This window comes from Hippopotamus amphibius, chromosome 9 (genome assembly GCF_030028045.1).
Source record: "Hippopotamus amphibius kiboko isolate mHipAmp2 chromosome 9, mHipAmp2.hap2, whole genome shotgun sequence".
NCBI classification, from domain to species: Eukaryota; Metazoa; Chordata; class Mammalia; order Artiodactyla; family Hippopotamidae; genus Hippopotamus; species Hippopotamus amphibius.
This window is the reverse complement of record NC_080194.1, coordinates 85,173,236-85,193,505: the sequence shown is the minus strand read 5'-3', so window position 1 is coordinate 85,193,505 and position 20,270 is coordinate 85,173,236. Positions and strand designations below refer to the sequence as shown.

Genomic DNA, 20,270 nt, shown 5'->3' with positions numbered 1-20,270 from the left:
CCAATGGAAATAAACATATTTTAAATAAAAATATTTAAAAATAATTATGCAAGCATAGCAGAAAATTCATACAAGTTAAGTGAAAGAAAACGAACAACTAGAGCACAGAGATGAATTGGCAGTACTAACATAACTGAGAGGGGATATATATATATATATATATATATATTAGAGAGTCCAAAAATAAACCATTACATTTATGTTCACTTGAATTTCAGGAGGGATGCCAAGCCTATGTGATGGAAAGAATAGTCTTTTCAACAAAACGAACTGGAATAATTGTTAAGTCCATTTTCAAAGAATGAATTTGGAGCCCTCCACCAAAAAATAAGCAAAGTTAACTCAAAAGAGACTTTATATCAAAATATTAAAAGTAATAGTATTAAACTCCTAGAGGAAAACATCAGAGTAAATCTTTATTGACTATGGGATGGACAATGGTTTCTGAGATACTGCACATAAAGGATAAATGAAAAAGAAAAAAGAAAAAAACAGAAGAACTGAACATCATCAAATTAATAACTTCTGAGGTTCCAAAGATATCATCAAGAGAATAAATAGAGGACACACAGAATGGAAGAAATAATTGTAAATGATATATCTGATAAGTACCTTGTATCCAAAATATATTAAAAATTCTACCACGTAAGAGCATAAGGGATACCACTTTTTTTCCCATTTTTAAAAGTATTTATTTCTTCCAGTTTTATTTAGATATAATTGGTTTACAGCATTGTGTAAGTTTAAGGTGTGCAGCATAAGGATTTGACTTATATACATCACGAAATGATTAACACAGTAAGTTTCATGAATATCCATCATCTGATATGGATACAAAATAAAAGAAAAAGGAAAAGAATTTTTTTCCTTGTGATATGAACTCAGGATTTCCTCTCTTAACAGCTTTCATATATAATATACAGCAGTGCTATTTATATTTATCACATTGTATATTACATCTAGTATTTATCTTATAACTGAATGGTTGTACTATTTAACTATCTTCATTCAATTCCCCCTCCTCCTTCATTCAATTCCCCCTCCTCCCCACCTCTGATAATCACAAATCTGATCTGCTTTTCTATACATTTGTTTGTTTGCCTTTAAAGTTTAATTGCCCTACAACGTTATGATAGTTCCTAATGCATAACAAAGTGATTTGATATTTCTATACATTTGAAAATTAATACCATTATAAGTCTAGTCATCTTTCACCATACAGAGAAATTATGTTTAATCAGCTATATTCCCCACAATACATATTTCATACCCAGCACTTGTTTATTTTGTAACTGGAAGGTTGTAACTCTTAATCTTCCTCACCAATTTCTTTCATGCCCCCTCTCCCTCCCCTCTGGCAACAACCTATTAGTTCTCTGTAACTGTATCTGTAACAGTTTCTGCTCAGTTATGGTTGTTCATTTATTTTGTTTTTTAAACTCCACATGTAAGTGAAATCAGTTTTTTTTTCTCTCTGACTTATTTCACTTAGCGTCATATCCTCTAGGTCCATTTATGTTGTCCCAAATGGCAAGATTTCATTCTTTTTTATGGCTGAGAATTATTCCATTGTATAAATATATGAACCACATCTCCTTTACCCATTTATCTATCAATGGGCATTTAGGTTGCTTCCATATCTTGGCGATTATAAACAAGAATGCTGCAATGAACTTTGGGGTGCATACACCCTTCGGAGATAGTGTTTTTCTTTTCTTCAGATAAACACCCAGGAGGGGAATTGCTAGACTGTATTGTAGTTCTATTTTTAATTTTTGAGGGCTCTTCATATTGTTTTCCATCATGTTTACATTTTCACCAACAGTGCATGAGGGTTCCCTTTTCTCCATATCCTCACCAACAATTTTTGTTTGTTTTCTTTTCGTTTACCATTCTGATAGTAGTGAGGTATCTCCTTGGGTTTGATTGGCATTTTCCTATATGTCTTTGATAAAATGTCTGTCTAGTACCTCTGCCCATTTTCTATTGGGTTCTCTATTTTCTTGTTGGTGAGTAATATGGGCTATTTTTATACTCCGGATATTAGCCTGTTATCAGACATATTGTTTGCAAATATCTGCTCCCATTGAAGAGGTTCCCTCTTCATTTTGGTGTGTTTCCTGTGCTGTGCAATGTCTTTTCAGTTTGATGTAGTCCCTTTTGTTTAATTTTGCTTTTGTTTCCTTTAGCTGAGAAGACATATTCAAAAAAAGATTGTTGATACTGGTGTAAAAGATCATCTAACTCTCACGTGGAGATTAGAAAACAAATAAAATAAAAATATTATTGAAGTTATCTTACAGATGTTGAAATTGCCGTTTGATTAAGGCTTAAGCATTTTAGAGTAACCATTTTTCCATATATTCTCAAAAGGAAAGTAATCCAACATTCTATTCCAGAAAAGACATTGTCACAACATGAATTAGTCACCAAATATTTCTTTCAAATTATCATTTTTCTAACAGTAGTTTGAGGATTCATAACTAAAATCTATAAGGAAGTAGCATATGGAAGCCAACAAAAGAAGGAGTGATTTAGTTGTGCCCAGGTCACACATGCAAGGTTGGAGGTTGGTGGGTTTAACTTTTTTTATTATCAAATAACTTGAGTTTTTCTCCTATGCATTGAAGTCCTGTGATCTCCTTAATATTTCTAGGGTCTTCCAGAAAAAAGAGGAGAATCATAAAAACAGGCTTTTATTTTCAAAAATGTTTTTTAAATTCCTTACCCCTAATTTGAGTTTTAAATACTAATCACTATGTTATCTTCTGAAAAAGTGTCCTCTAACTTCCTCCTAAAATGTAGCCACAACTTTTCTGCCTTCATTTCATGAAATATTATTATTGTATGATCATGGTGCATCATAAATTTATGAAAGCTTTATGGACTATATTTTTACTGTACTACATGGAGCAGGTCAAAAATCCATGTTAAAAATGGAATTCCTAAGCCTCAAGACTACTCCCCACAGGGACCTCTTATTTACTGGCCATGTAGCTTGCTGACTCTTGGCCTCATGACAGGATTCTGGACTCTTTAATCAACTATGTCCTGTTCCATGAGTTGCAAACACTGGCAAGTATTCCAAAGTTTATTCTTAATTTTGTGGAAGAAGTAATCTCCTAACTTGAGCCAATAATCTCTGCAGTATAATAAGCCAAAAAGCCTCTTCTTTTCTAACAATAAAAACAACAAAACAAACTATTTTGAAAACAAAAACCCAACTAAAAAAAACAATAACCACGCTGAGAAAAATTCATGTACCATCCAGGGACAAAGCATAGTCAACATCCAAATTAGAATATTTCCTCCTGTGCCATGTTTACTGAAATAAAATTAATGAGATAAAGTAAAAGCAAAATATACTGAGAAGATGAGAAGACTTTACATCATAAGACTGCACTTAGTTTAGACGTTTTCATTAAAAAAGATATACAACTGTAAGTAAAGCAATAAGTACTTTGAGCTATACTTTCCCATCCAAACAATACATATTAACAATCTGTTATGTGCAGGACTGGCTGTGCAAGAGTAAGGAAATCCTTTGCCAAGGAAGCAAAATGTGTGGTTTTCACAGATGCAAAGTAGGTTATACTTAGAGGCTGTTATGGAACCTTCCATCTCAGGCATTGAGATATATTCTTGCTAAAGGAAGACTGTGAAGATGGGAAGAGAAAACATTGTCTGATTCAGGCTTCCAATGGCAAGTAACAGATAAGACATCCCCAATGATACTATGTCACCCTAACATACCTTGATTTGGTCATCTTCAGACCAGTCTTCTATTTCCAGAGGGAAAATGTTGAAAATGATAAAGAACAAAATGCAAAGATAATAAATTTTCCTTTAAAGTATTAATAAAAGTGAGATGGCGAGGAAAGGAAATTGTGAAATGGTTAGGAAAGAGAGAAGACTTTCTCTACAAAAAGAGGAAATAAATTGAGAAAAGACTCAGATTTCCTTCCACATGGTGCAAAGAAATAAGAAGATTGTCAATAAAATCATTATAATTAAAAATAGACCCTTCCTGCCCTGTGACTTATTGCCCAGAAAGATACTGTTTCTAATCAAAACTATCTCATACTCAGAGTTCTTCTCAGAGCAATTTTCACATCTTTATTTCTCAAGCTGTAGATTAAAGGGTTCATCATGGCAAGCACATTGGTGTAAAAGAGAGAAGAGATTTTTCTCTCATCCATAGACCCAGCGGAAGATGGTTTGAGATACATAAATGTACATGATCCAAAGAACAGAGAAACAGTAATTAAATGGGAATTGCAGGTGCTGAAGGCTTTGGACCTGCCCTCTGTGGAACAGATGTGGAGGATACTGGAGAGGATGGGACCATAAGAGACAACGATGGTGAGACTGGGCACAATGATGTTGATGCCCACCACAATGAAAACTAGCAGCTCATTGACGTAGGTGCCTGTGCAGGAGAACTGGAGCAGAGGGTGGACGTCACAGAAATAATGGTTGATGATGTTTGCATCATAGAAGGTCAGATTCAGCATGCATCCAGTGTGAGCCATGGCACCAGAAAATGCCATCAAGTATGAAGCAAGCATAAGGCTGGAACACACTTCAGGGGACATGGCAATGTTATACAAAAGTGGATTACAGGTGGCCACATAGCAATCATAGGCCATTGATGTCAGCACATAGATTTCAAAAATGACAAAAAAACAGAAAAAGTAGAGCTGGGTCATGCACCCAATGTAAGAAATAATATTATCCTTTAATATGAAGTTAATCATCGTTTTGGGTGTAAACACAGAAGAATAACAGAGGTCCGTGAAGGACAAGTTAAAGAGGAAAAAGTACATGGGGCTGTGTAGATGTGAATTTAGCACAATTTGGACTATCAAGACCAAATTTCCCAACACAGTGACTACATACATTCCTAGGAAGAGTGAGAACAGGGGGAGTTAGAGAGCTGGTTGGTCTGTTAATCCCAACAGAATGAATTCAGTCACAGAAGACTTATTTCCAGGAACCATTCTTCTCTAAGAGAATCTGTGGACACAGGAGAAAAGTGTTCCGTTAGAGAACAACTCAGCTCTTCCCACAGTGTCTCATCCTGTGAAAGAGTATATATACTGCAAATGCCTGACACTATCCCAACCTTTTCGCATTAGAATCTGCCTTTACCATTATCATGATACAGAGTGATGTGGACTTGCCCTTTACTAGAACTTCTATAAGCTAAATATAGCAAAGGACATCACAAACCCAGCCCTCAGAGGGAAGGCCAGTGCTTCCATATGTAAAGGTACCTGCTGGAAAAACCAAGGGGGAAGAGGGATGAATCTGGATGATTGTTCTCCTCTCATCTCAACATTTCCTCACTCACTTGAACTCTTCCATCACCACTAAAATTAGAGGTAGTGACACTTGCAAGCTGGCCTCTAATGCAGATTAGACCTGATGTAGGAATCAAAAACAGTGTTTCTAATCCAAGATGAGGGGACCAGAATCTGTGAGAAATTAAGTTGCTCCCCGTGTCTCAGAATAAAAGCCACAAAGATAGAAAAGTAAGAGTTCTAACTACCTAGAGGAGACTTCTTGACTGATATAGCTTATGAGCCCCCTAATGTCTCTAAACATTCTCTTATCCCTCTCCAACTGATTCTTCCACCATTTTCACTTGAGTCTCACAACTGCACAAAATGAGAAAGAATGGGCATATATTATGTCCCTGGACTTTCATCTCAAAACAAGGAGCACAATATTGTAAACTGAATTCAAAACTCACCCTCCTTAGTTCAGAAAACCTCAGGGCTGGCTCCCTTAGCCTTTGTATTTACCCAGGTGGTACTGGAAATGTAATTTCAGCTTCTTGAGCCTTGATTCCTTTGATTCCAAGAGGAGACAGACTTGACATTTGCCCTGGAAATCTTTACGAGCTACTATACTTTCTGATTATTTTCAGTCTTTTCAAGAGGCAGAGAAAAATATAGCCTTTTATTATCACACTTGCTACTTTATTAAACACAGATTTAATGTGTGTGTAATGATGTAGTTCACTTAGTTAAGAACAGGCTAGACGCTTCCTCAGTCCTTTCCCTAGGGAGTAGATTATATGTATAAAAGGGAACAAAGAGATTATACATCCAGATTCATGACCTGTCTTTAATTCTCTACGAACTCACACTTTTTACTCATTTTAGCTTTACTCTAGGGATTGTACATCCCTCAGGTAGATCCAGAGTAAATTTCCATCTCCTCATTATCTTCATCTCTGAAGGGAAAACTACTACATTGTTTCATTCCTTCTTTTTTCCTATTTCCTAAATGGACATCTTTTCCGCAATGTTCCTAATTCCAGATTTCCATAATTCTTTACCTAATATTTTTCAAATGTTGCAGTAACTCATTTCAGTTGTTCTCTCTCTGGAGTATCTCTGAAATAACTTGCAATGTTGTATAATCCCTTCTATAGTTTATACTTTCAATATATACCTGAAATTTCTATCTGACTCTCTTGCTGGGTCATTTTCTGTAACATTTCAGTAACTGAGGGTATAAATTTCTTCTCATCATAGAAGAGAGTAAGGCCTGTGGAATTGGAAAGTGTGTTGTGAATCCTACCTTCCTTCTTCCACTCATAAACTATTGCACTTGGGACAAGTTACCTAATCTCTCCATTTAAATTTGTAAAATAGGGTTGGTAAAGACAGCATCTTTTTTCATTGTTAATTAAATGAAAAAAACCTAAGTAAAGTGGTTGGGACTGTGCCTGGCATATGGTGAACAGTCAACAAAACCTTAGCTGTCATTATTTATGTTCTCATTGATTCCAGTAGATTATCCATCATAACACTCATTAGACTTTTTCCTCTACTTCCTTTGTTCCTGTATAAATTGTAAATTCTATAAGAACATTTTTTCTATGTTGTTTACTATTTTGCTAATGAATCTAAGAATAGTTCAGATTACATAGAAGAAACTCAATCAATATTTCTGAAAATCATGTTGTTTTTTTTTTTTTTTTTGTCTGAGAGCCTTCAGAATATATTCAACATCTCTCTTATGCCAAGCCATAGCATCTACAGCCACAGTGTCCTCCATCCATGTCCCTCAGGCACCACACAACTTCCAGCTTTTTATGTTTAAACTGAACTGTAGTGTTGAACTATCATGGCTCCTAACTTATTCCAGCATTTTCCTAGATACTCCTTCTTATGTAGCCATGAACACTGCTGCTAGAATAAGGTCTGAAATCACAGCTCTGTCCCTCCCTAGTTGAATGTTCAATTGTTCTCTGTTACCCACTTAAAAATCGAAGCTATGTAGTAAAAATGTGATTCTCAATATTATTATTCAGTCTTGCTTAAACTATAGAATAAATTGAGTTAGAGTTTTCATTGATGTGAAGCCATGAAAGTACCATTTTGATTGATTGAAGTATTTTACACAGATTAAATATTGTACAAATTTTAGCCTTCTCAAAAATATAAAAAAGAATGTTGGAGAATGTTTAAACTTGAGAAACTACTCAACTGCCTTGGAAGGGTCAACCCATTTTAGAAACATATATATTTTTGTGGGTTTAAAAAAGAGCATATATAAATCTATATTTACCCACACACATACTTCGTGAAAGGAGGAGGAAGAATATCATTCTGTAATAAAACAAGGTTCTATTACCAGAAAAGCACCAAACTCTCAAATGAAAAAAGGCTTCGAACTGCTCGAAAAAAGGAGTGCCTGTACCACAAAACAATGATGTCTGCTACCACATTTATGGGATTTTTTTTCATTTTTGGCATGGCAACTCCTAAAAGAGAGAGGTAGAACAGACCACTAGGCCCTGCATTTCTGATGCATTTCTTATGCTATGTGAAATTTTAATTTTAGATTTATTAGAAACATCTTTTCAACAAAACATACTGAATAATTGAAAGTCCATTTCCAAGGAATGAGTTTAGAGCCCTCCATCACAATATAAATAAAATTACCACAAATAATATTATATCTAAATGTGAAAGGTAATATTATTAAGCTCCAAGAAGAAAACATTTACTCCAAGAGTAAATCCTTGACCTTGGGATACACAATGGTTTCCTAGATACAACTCATAAAGCACAAATGACAAAGAAGAGGGAAAAAAAAAAAACAGAACTGGATATCACCAGATTAAAAACTTTTGAGGTTCAAAATACATCATCATGAGAATGAATAACAGCCATCCCAGAGTGGAAAAAATACCTGTAAGTGATATACCTAATAGGAAGCTAATATCCACAATACATTAAAAATTCAAATAAATTTAAGAATATAAAGAGATAACCAATTTTTCCATATTCTAAATTTTTTTCCTTCCAGTTTTGTTGCAATATAATTGACATAAAGCACTATATAATTTTAAGTTGTACAGTGTAATGATTTGACCTACATACATCATGTAATGATTACCATAATAAGTTCAGTGAATATCCATCATCTTACATGGATATAAAATAAAGGAAAAAGATATATATATACATTTATTTAATGTATTATGTATATATATTAATATATAATATATAATATATTTACTTATAAAATATGTATATTAATATATTAATTATTTTATATATTATATATATTTATTTATATATTTATATGTATAAAATATATATATATATTTCCTTGTAATGAGAACTCTTAGGATATCCTCCCTTAACAACTTTCATATATAAACTTATAGCAGTGTTAAATATGTTTATCATGTTGTACATTACATCCTAGTACTTATTTATCTTATAACTGAAAGTCTGCGCCCTTTAACTACCCTCATCCAGTTTGTCCTCACCCCATATCCTCCCTCTGATAACCACAAATCTGATCTCTTTTTCTATAAGTTTGTTTGCTTGTTTGTTTTTTAAAGTATTATTGACTAACAGAACTATGTTAATTCCTGGTACAAAACACAGTGATCTGTTATTTCTATACATTTCAAAATCATCACCACAGTAATTCTAGTTACCATATGTAACCATACAAAGATATTACATTATTATTGACTATATCCCCCACACTAGTTTCATACCTATTACTCATTTTTTTTGTAACTGGAAGTTTGTACCTCTTAATCTTTCTCACCTATTTCTCTCATCCCCTCTACCCTCCCCTCTGGCAACCATCTGTTTGTTCTCTGTACCTGTAACTCAGTTTCTGCTTGGTTATGGTTGTTCATTTCTTTTGTTTCCCATAATCCACATAAAAGTGAAATCATACAATGTCTCTCTTTCTATGTCTGGCATAATTTTCTTAGCATAATATACTCTAGGTCCATCTATGTTGTCTCAAATGGCAATATTTCATTCTTTTTATGGCTAAGTACTATTCTGGTGTGTGTGTGTGTGTGTGTGTGTGTGTGTGTGTGTATCACATCTCCTTTTTACATTCATTTAACAATAGGCAATTGCATTGATTCTTTATCTTGGCTACTGTAAATTACCCTGGAGTGAACTTAGTGGTGCATATATCATTTTGAATTAATGTGTTTGTTTTCTTCAGATATATACCCAGCAGTGGAATTGCTGGTTTTGAAGGTAGTTCTACTTTTAATTTTTTGAGGAGCCTTCATACTGTTTTCCATTGTATTAACATTCCCACCAACAGTGCACTAATGTTGGCTTTCTCCACATCCTCATTAACACTTCATTTGTTTTCTTTTTGGTAATAGCCATTCAAAGAGTTGTGAGGTGATGTCTCATTGTGGTTTGAGACATCAGGTTAGCCTTTTCCTGATGATTAGTAATGTTGAGCATCCTTTCATGTATCTGTTGACCATCTGTGTGCCTTCTTTGGAACAATGTCTATCCAGCTCCTCTACCCATTTTTAATTGGGTTGTTTATTTTCTTGATGTTGGGTTGTATGAGTTCTTTGTATATGTTGAATATTAACTCCATATCAGGTATATCATTTGCAAATTACTTCTTCTATTCAGTAGGCTGCCTTTTCATTTTAGAGACAGTTTCCTTAACTGTGCAACAGCTTTGCAGTTTGAGTAGTCCCATTTGTTTATTTTGTACTTTTATTTCCCTTGGCTGAGAAGACATATTAAAAAAATATTGCTGATACTAATGTCAAAGAGCATTTGACCTATGTTTCTTCCAGAAATTTTATAATTCCACATCTTACAATTAATTTTTTAATCAATTTTGAGTTTATTTTTGTAAATGTTATGAGATAGTGGTCCAGTTCAATTCTTTTGCATGTAGCTGTCCAGTTTTCCCAAAACCATGTATTGAAAAGACTATCTTTTCCACACTTTATACTCTTGATTCCCCTGTCATATATTAATTAACTATATAAGTGTGGGTTCATTGCTGGACTCTATATTCTGTCCCTTTGGTTGTGCCAGTATTATACTGCTTTGATTACTATAGCTTTGTAGTATAGTTTGAAATCAGGAAACGTGATGTCTCTAGATTTGTTCTTTCTTTACATTGCTTAGGCTATGCAGGGTTCTTTGTGTTTCCATACAAATTTTAGAATTATTTGTTCAAGTTCTATGAAAAATGCTATTGTAATTTGATAGGAATTGCATTGAATCTGTCAATTTCCCTGGATAGTATGGTCATTTTACCAATACTAATTTCTTCAAACCATGAGCAAGGTATATCTTTCCATTTATAAGTGTCATCATCTATTTCTTTCATCCATGTCATAATTGCCTTAGCATGGGTCTTTTACTAACTTAGGTAGATTTATTCCTAGATATTTTATTCTTTTTGATGCAATTTTAAATGGGATTTTTCTCTTAGTTTCTCTTCCTTGTAGTTTATTATTACTTTACAGAGATGCAACACATTTCTGTATATGAATTTTGTTTCCTGCAAATTTATTGAATTCATGGATGAGTTTTAATAGTTTTGTGAGGTTCCTATAGGATTTTCTATCTATAGAATCACATCATTTGCCAACAGTGACAGTTTTAGTTCTCCCATTCCAATTTGGATGCCTTTATTTCTTTTTTGTGTTTGATTGCTATGGCTAGGACACCCAATACTCTGTGGACTAAAAGTGGTGATAGTGAGCAACTTTGTCTCATTTCTGATCTTAGAGCAAATGCTTTCAGCTTTTCACCCTTGAGTATAATGTCAGCTCTGGGTCTGACACATTTGGACTTTACTATCTGGAATATTGATTTTATCTTTTCAATGAACTGGCACTTAGTTTTATTGATCTTTTCTATTGTATTTTTTCAGTCTCTATATCATTTATTTCTGCTCTGGTCTTTATAAGTTATTCTCTTCTAGTAACTTTGGGGTTTGTTAGTTCTGATTTTTCTGTTAGCTTTAGGTATAGGTTACATTGTTTATTTGAAATTTTTCTTCTTTCCTGAGGTAGGCATTTATTGCTATAAACTTTCCTCTTTAGAAGTTATTTAGCTGTGTCCCATAGATTTAGGATAATTGCATTTCCTTTTCTGTTTCTCTCCAGGTATTTTTTTTTTACTTCCTCTTTGATTTCTTCAGTAATCCATTGCTTGTTTGGTAGCATATTGTTTAGCTTCTATGTGTTTGTGTTTTTTGAAGTTTTTTTTTTTTTTTTTCTTGTAGTTGATATCACATCTTATGGTGCTGTGGTCAGAAAAGATGCTTCATTTGAGTCCAATCTACTTAAATTATTGAGATTTGTTCTGTGGTCTAGCATGTGATCTATCCTGTAGAATAGTCCATGTACTTTTGAAAAGAATGTGTATTTTACTGTTTTTTGATGAAATGTTCTCAATCTATCTGGTCTACTGTGTCTCATAAGGCCAATGTTTCCACACCGATTTTCTGTCTGTATTACCTGTCCAATGGTGTAAGTGAGGTGTTAAAGACACTGGTTTTAATGCATTACTGTTCGTTTCTCCCTTTATGTCTATTAATAGTAACTGTATGTATTTAGGTGTTCTTTTGTTGGGTACAAATATATTCACAATTGTTAAAACCTCTAAAATTGCAACAAACCTTTAAACGGGGAAGGAATTTGAATAGACTACTCGAAATAAGAAGCTCAAAGGCCAATAACCATGTGAAAAGAGGCTCAGTGTGTTATTAGTAATCAGAGAAATGCAAATTAAAATCACAGATAACCACTGAAACTCAGCTTCAGCAGACTTTACTACCTAGAAATTTTAACCCATACATTGAAGTCTGAATTCTGTCAAAGTAATATTAATCACTTCACCTTGTCTAACCCCAGTGTCACTTCTGTGTTATCTCTTTTCCTTGATCTTCATTTTCTGTAAATTGTCCCTTCTAGGTACACTGTTTATATTTCTTGTAGTTGTATTATTCCCTGCAATAACTCTGATATTTTTCATTAATTTTTCATCATCACATTTCACCATTCATTTTATAATACAAATAATTAATTCTGAATTCAGGGCAATGTTTCAATATTGTGACCTATTTATGGAAAGAGGAACCCCATAATAATTGCAATATAAGTATATACAAAGATCATATGCAAACTACTTATTCATTTTCTATTTTAATTGCCTGAGTATAGCTAACTTCCACCTTCAGACTCAGGTATATCTGATCTCAGAAACTGCTAATCCGGGCAGATGAGATGCAAAGTGTTCCAACCCAATATTCTGGGACTAAAGACAAAGTTATGTACTACTGAACCACAACTGGCATAGAATTGCAATTTTACTCCTGATTTTGACTCAATAATTATATTTATAAAACTCCCAGTGATTAAACAACACTCCTTTCTCCATGCCTAAATACATCTATATTTATATATTTTAAAATGAGATTCATTAAAGATATAAAAATATTGCCTAAAGAAGCTCTATAAGGAAAGCCTTAATGAAGAAAGTGGTAAGAATTCAAAAAGTGAAATTATTTAATATGGAATTAAAAGTATACCCTCTATATTGTACCATTAACCTAAGCAAAATTATAAATAAAATGTAAAAATCCATTAAATGGGATTATACATTGTCTTTCTGCTCCCATAGACACTGGTAGAAATTGTTCCTCTGTTTGGTAAAGAAAAGAGGCTAAACAATACTCTATTAAGCAACCAAGAAATCACTGAAGAAATCAAAGAGGAAATCAAAAAATACCTAGAAACAAATGACAATGAAAACACAATGACCCAAAACCTATGGGACACAGCAAAAGCAGTTCTAAGAGGGAATTTTGTAGCAATACAATCATACCTCAAGAAACAAGAAAAATATCGAATAAACAACCTAACCTTACACCTAAAACAATTAGAGAAAGAAGAACAAAAAAACCCCAAAGTGAGCAGAAGGAAAGAAATCATAAAGATCAGATGAGAAATAAGTGAAAAAGAAAGGAAGGAAACAATAGCAAAGATCAATAAAACTAAAAGCTGGTTCTTTGAGAAGATAAACAAAATTGATAAAACAGTAGACTAAAAATGGAAAAAAAGGGAGAAGATGCAAATCAACAGAATTAGAAATGAAAAAGGAGAAGTAACAACGGACACCACAGAAATACAAAAGATCATGAGAGGATACTACGAGCAACTATATGCCAATAAATTGGAGAACCTGGAAGAAATGGATCAATTCTTAGAAAAGTACAATCTTCCAAGACTGAACCAGGATGAAATAGAAAATATGAACAGAACAATCACAAGTATGGAAATTGAGACTGTGATTAAAAATCTCCCAACAAACAAAAGCCCAAGGCCAGGTGGCTTCACAGGCAAATTCTATCAAACATTTCGAGAAGAACTAACACCTATCTTTCTCAAACTCTTCCCAAATATAGCAGAAGGAGGAACACTCCCAAATTCATTCCACATGACCGCCATCACCCTGATACCAAAACCAGGCAGAGATGTCACAAAAAAAGAATATTACAGGGCAATATCACTGACAAATATAGATGCAAAAAAACTCAACAAAATACTAGCTAACAGAATCCAACAGTACATTAAAAACATCATACACCATGATCAAGTGGGGTTTATCCCTGGGATGCAAGGATTCTTCAATATACACAAATCAATCAATGTGATACATCATATCAACAAATTGAAGGATAAAAACCACATGATAATCTCAATAGCAGCAAAAAAAGCTTTTGACAAAATTCAACATATATTTATGATAAAAACTCTCCAGAAAAATGGGCATAGATGGAAATTACCTCAACATAATAAAAGCCATATATGACAAACCGACAGCCAACATCATTCTAAATGGTGAAAAACTGAAAGCATTCCCTCTAAGAACAGGAAGAAGACAGGGGTGCCCACTCTCACCATTATTATTCAACATAGTTTTGGAACTTTTAGCCACAGCAGTCAGAGAAGAAAATGAAAAAAAGGAATCCAAATTGGAAAAGAAGTAAAATTGTCACTCTTTGCAGATGACATGATATGATACATAGAAAACCCTAAAGACTCTACAAAAAAACTTCTAACACTAATCGATGAAGTAAAGTAGAAGGACACAAAATTAATGTGCAGAAATCACTTGCATACCTATACTCTAACAATGCAAAAGCCGAAAGAGAAATTAAGGAAACTATCCCATGTACCATTGCTACAAAAACAATAAAATGCCTAGAAATAAACCTGCCTAAGGAGGTAAAAGGCCTATATGCAGAAAACTATAAGACACTGATGAAACAAATCAAAGATGATACAAACAGATGGAGAGACATACCATGTTCTTGGATTGGAAGAATCAACATTGTGAAAATGCCTATCCTACCAAGGCAATTTACAGATTCAGTGGAATCCCTATCAAATTACCAATGGCATTTTTCACAGAACTTGAATAAGAAATCTTACGATTTGTATGGAAATGCAAAAGACCCCGGATAGCCAAAGCAATCTTGAGAAGGAAAGACGGAGTTGGTGGAATTAGGCTTCCTGACTTCAAACTATACTACAAGGCTACAGTGATCAAGACAGTATGGTACTGGTACAAAAATAGACAGGAAGATCAATGGAACAGAATAGAGAACCCAGAGGTAAACCCACGCACATATGGGCACCTTATCTTTGACAAAGGAGGCAAGAATATACAGTGGAAAGAAGACAGCCTCTTCAATAAGTGGTGCTGGGAAAATTGGACAGCAACATGTGAAAGAATGAAATGAGAACACTTCCTAACACCATACACAAAAATAAATTCAAAATGGATTAAAGACCGAAAAGTAAGCCCAGACACTATAAAACTCCTAGAGGAAAACATAGGCAGAACACTCTATGACATCCATCAAAGCAAGATCCTTTTTGACCCACCTCCTAGAATCATGGAAATAAAATCAAGAATAAACAAATGGGACCTCATGAAACTTAAAAGCTTTTGCACAGCGAAAGAAACCATAAGCAAGACAAGAATACAATGCTCAGAATGGGAGAAAATACTTGCCAATGAAGCAACAGACAAAGGATTAATCTCCAAAATATACAAGCAGCTCATGCAGCTTAATGTCGAAAAAGCAAATAACCCAATCCACAAATTGGTGGAAGACCGAAATAGACATTTCTCCAAAGAAGACATACAGATGGCAAACAAAGACATGAAAGGTTGCTCAACATCTCTAATCATTAGAGAAATGCAAGTCAAAGCCACAATGAGGTATCACTTCACACCAGTCAGAACGGCCATCATCAAAAAAGCTAGAAACAATAAATTCTCGAGAGGGTGTGGAGTAAAGGGGACCCTCCTGTACTGCTGGTGGGAATGTAAGATGATACAGCCACTATGGAAAATAGCTTGGAGGTTCCTTAGAAAACTAAAAATAGAACTACCATATGATCCAGTAATCCCACTGCTGGGCATATACCCAGAGAAAACCATAATCCAAAAAGAAACATGTACCATAATGTTCATAGCAGCACTATTTACAATAGCCAGGACATGGAAGCAACCTAAATGCCCATCAACAGATGAATGGATAAAGAAGATATGGCATATATATACAATGGAATATTTCTCAGCCATAAAAAGGAATGAAATGGAGCTATAAGTAATGAGGTGGATAGACCTAGAGACTGTCATAGAGAGCGAAGTAAGACAGAAAGAGAAAAACAAGTACTGAATGCTAACTCATATATATTGAATGTAAAAAAATGGTACTGATGAATCCAGTGACAGGTTAAGAATAAACATGCAGATGCTGAGAATGGATTGGAGGACACGGGGTTGGTGGAACAGGGGCCGGGGCAAGGGGGCGGTTCTGGCGAAGGCGAAGCTGGGACGAAGTGAGAGAGTTGCATAGACATAGATATACTACCAACTATAAAATAGATAGCTATTGGGAATTTGCTGTATAACAAAGGGAGATCAACTCGATGATGAGTGATGCCTTAGAGGGCCAGGACAGGGAGGGTGGGAGGGAGTCGCAGGATGGAGGGGATATGGGAATATACGTATAAATATAGCTGATTCACTTTGGTGTACCTCAAAAACAGTTACAAGAGTGTAAAACAATTATATTCCAATAAAGAATTAAAAGCAAAAAAAAGGAGTAAGATTTCTTACCCCCTAGCCATTAAAACTTAAACTGGTACTAAAATAAAAAAGAAAAGAAAATAAATTTTTCGCTGCCCTGATCTAGTGTGTATTGTTCTGTAAATATTGCACTGCATATAGACACCGTCTTCCCTGTGAGCCATTTTGTACTCAGAAAACTGTTCCATACATTTGGGCCCTTCTTTTCAGTCTTTGTTTATGGAATACTATAAGTAGAGCTCTAAATCAAAGATTTGTACAATTATTTTACTTTTAAATCTAGCTTAGACAAACAAATAAAAGTGTACACAATTATACCTCAGCAAATATTATAAAATTAGCAGCTTATAAACAACATGCAGATATAAGGGAATATAATTGCCAGCACATCAGAGTGCTGTATGTGCCCTGCTTGAGGGCAGCTCCAGTCACCATTCCACTGTCCATCCAGACTCTGTGGCAATCAATGTCAGGCTTTTCTTTAAACCTTTATCATCTACATAGGGGCTCAATGTCATTTGCATCCAGCCCATAGAAGGCTGAAGAGAATGTAGAAAGGTCACATGTTGTCCCTTATGTGGTGTCCATCATGTCTCGATTTCAGTCATGTGCTACACTCATTGTAAGAAAGACTGGAAATGTATGTTCTGGAAGAAGATCTGAACAGCTAGTAGTCTTTGCCACACTGGTATAATCATACCAGTGCCCATCAAATATCATTGATGCGAAGATTAAATGAGATGTTAAAAATAAGGACTTAGTTTTAAGCTGAACCTGGGTCCTGACCTATATCAGTAATGAATACCATAGGCTACTTTTATGTGTTTCCATTTACTGCATAGGCCTGCATCAAATAAAAACATCTTCAAACATTCTATATTAGGCAATGAAGATGTTAAATATTAAATATAAAATAAATTTTCTGGATATTTTTCTTATTTGAGTATTTTGCTCTTATGTTTGTTCAAAGCTATTTTTATTCACTAAAAACACAGTTCATGTTTCAATGACTTTTTAAAGGTCGGATAAATTTTGTAAAATAATTTTAAAAAACAACCCTAGAGATTTAGAATCAAAAAACCGAAGAGTTAGCCTCAGCTGTACCACTTATCCATTGTGATTTGGAAAAAGCCATGAACATCTCTGAGCGTTAGTCTCATCGTCTATGAGATGAGAACCGGGATCCTCTTCCCTATTTAGCTCAAAGTTCTCTGCTGAGAAACACATACACTGACAGATGTGACAGGGCAGTAAAAACTGCAACACTACTTCTAAATAGTAATTGTAACAACCTGTAATTCTCTAATACTAAGATTTGAAGTGGGTTTATTCAACCTGATGTCAGAGAGATTTTTAACGGCCCACGTGATCTCATTAGCCTCCCAATAACTGAGGAACAACGAAATCTCAGCTTCAGAGTGTAAAACTTCCCTATAATGAGAGTGATTTTAATGTTCAAAGGTACATATTTTGTACAACAAAACCCTGCGTATAATCCACCTACTTCATCTGATGTTAAAATGAATACACAATGAAATGTCATAATGGTGGAGAAAACACAGACTTAGGGAAAAATAACATGTCTGCTCTCAACATGAACATTTGCTGACATAATCGATTTTCAAGACTAATTGTAAACACATAAGACCTATTTGATCTTCTACCCACATTTGCATGTAAAATACTATGTCGCATTACGAAAATCTAAATGTATAACTAATTCTCACACCCCCTTATGATTGCGACATATATCAAATTGCTACATGTTGCTAGGCAGATAGGTATAAAATATGTGTTGTGCTGTGTTTTGTTTTCACATAAATAAATGAATGCTTGAAGCAATAACTATTTCTTTTTTGGATTCAGTAAGTATTTCCTGCTCATCCCTTGCTCTCAGGAGCTAGAATCTGGAACAACATACCCAAAAGTCCTTACAAAGATAAAAAGTGAGTTGCATGCCATGCACAAGATGTCAGGCAGTGATTTCATAAAATACAAGATTTGAAGACACTCTGTGTGGCAGGGGTGGGGGGTGAGGGGCGAGGCTGTACAAAGAGGAGTGGAGGATGGAGTTCAGTAATGTTGGGAAATTTTATTCATGGTTTAACCAGGAGGACTATTTTCTGATATTGCCTGGATAGTCCATACTTTCACACTGAATTGGAAAACATCCCTTTCATGTTACAGAGACACAGGAAAAACTCATGGCTTGCCTATTTAACTCTCAGCTGTACAACTTCAATAGAATTATACTTTTCCTCATAACTTCTTAAATGCATAACACAAAAAAGCAAACACTATAAAGGATAACTCTGTGTTATACATGTAAACACCCTAACTTGATTTCCCTCATTTTAGTGAGGTCCAAACAGACACAGAGAGCTTGAGTTGTTTATAAGAGGTTGTAACTAAGTTGATTCCTTAAATCTTTGCCAAATGTAAACTTTACAGGCATTATTTAAACTTTTAAATTGCTTTTTGCACAATAATCTGATAGAATGAAACAATTTGAAAGAAAATTTATTTTCTTCTAAAAATGAAACAAATTTAACTTGTATTTCAAAGCTTCTCAAATGGAAGATTGTGACTGGCTTTAACACATTTTTTGGCCCCTCAAATGATAGTAAACTACATGATCTAGAAAAATGGTACAGATGAAACTGTTTGCAAGGCAGAAATAGAGACATGAGGGTACAGAACAAACATATGGACACGAAGGAGAGGAAAGAGGGTATGGGATGAATTGGAAGATTGAGATTGATATATATACATATGTTATATATATATATATATATATATATATATAACATGTGTAAAACATATAAAACAGATAACTAATGACAACCTGCTGTACAGCACACGGAACTGTACTCAATGATCTGTGGTGACCTAAATGGGAAGGAAATAAAAAAAAAAGGGGGATATATGTATACATATAGCTCATTCATTTCACTGTGCAGCAGAAACTAACACAACATTGTAAAACAACTATACCCCAACTTAAAAAAAAAAAGTCAATGACTGAACAAAAAGAAATGGTAAACTACATGACAGTGGATGCACCTCTGCAACGCCTACAAAGCTTTCCAAATAGTGTAATTATTATTTACTTATTTACTTCTTTCTCAATAAGGAGGACAATTTTATAAAATGAGACAGATCGTAAATGAAAAAAATAAAAGAAAACCCACCAAACTAGCTCAACTATTTTATATAAACAAACCTTGTTATGTGAAAATCATTTAACTATTTTATTACCTGTAGCTGCTGCTGTCTACCTACCTGGTTCCAAAGATGACCACAGCTTTTTTATCTTCATTTCCCAAAGCATTACTTGTTTACCTTCATGCACATTATAGCTTTATCAAAGTTTATGGACAGTGGAATACATTTACAGCCCTCTACAGAAAGGATAAAATTTCACACTAAAATTTATTTCCTAATCCTCATGACCACTTCCCACACATGGACCTCTTATTTGTTGGCCATGTATCTTGTTGAGGTCTGTCCTGATGACATGATTCTCTCCCATGTTTGTTCTCTTCATAACAAACACTTTCAAACATCCCAAATTCAGTTTTCTTAATTTTGCAGAAAAAGTAACCTCCCTATTTAAGTCAATCATCTCACCAATATATTAGCCCTAAAGGTCTTCCTTTCTTGACACAAGAAACCCATGAAACTGTTTCCCTAAAGATGCAAACAATGACAACAAAAGTAATACACAGCATGAGAGATAATCATATATCCCCCTGTAATAAATAACAGTCAAGCTACAAATTAAAAACATTACCTCATAGTACACTTTTACTGAAACAAATAGAATAG

At 34.3% G+C, this 20,270-nt stretch overlaps 1 pseudogene; it reads right to left on the bottom strand.

Moving 5' to 3' along the window:
• Positions 1-1,623: 1,623 nt before the first annotated feature.
• On the bottom strand, positions 1,624-5,000 carry LOC130860937 (olfactory receptor 8B3-like; annotated as a pseudogene).
• Positions 5,001-20,270: the final 15,270 nt, after the last annotated feature.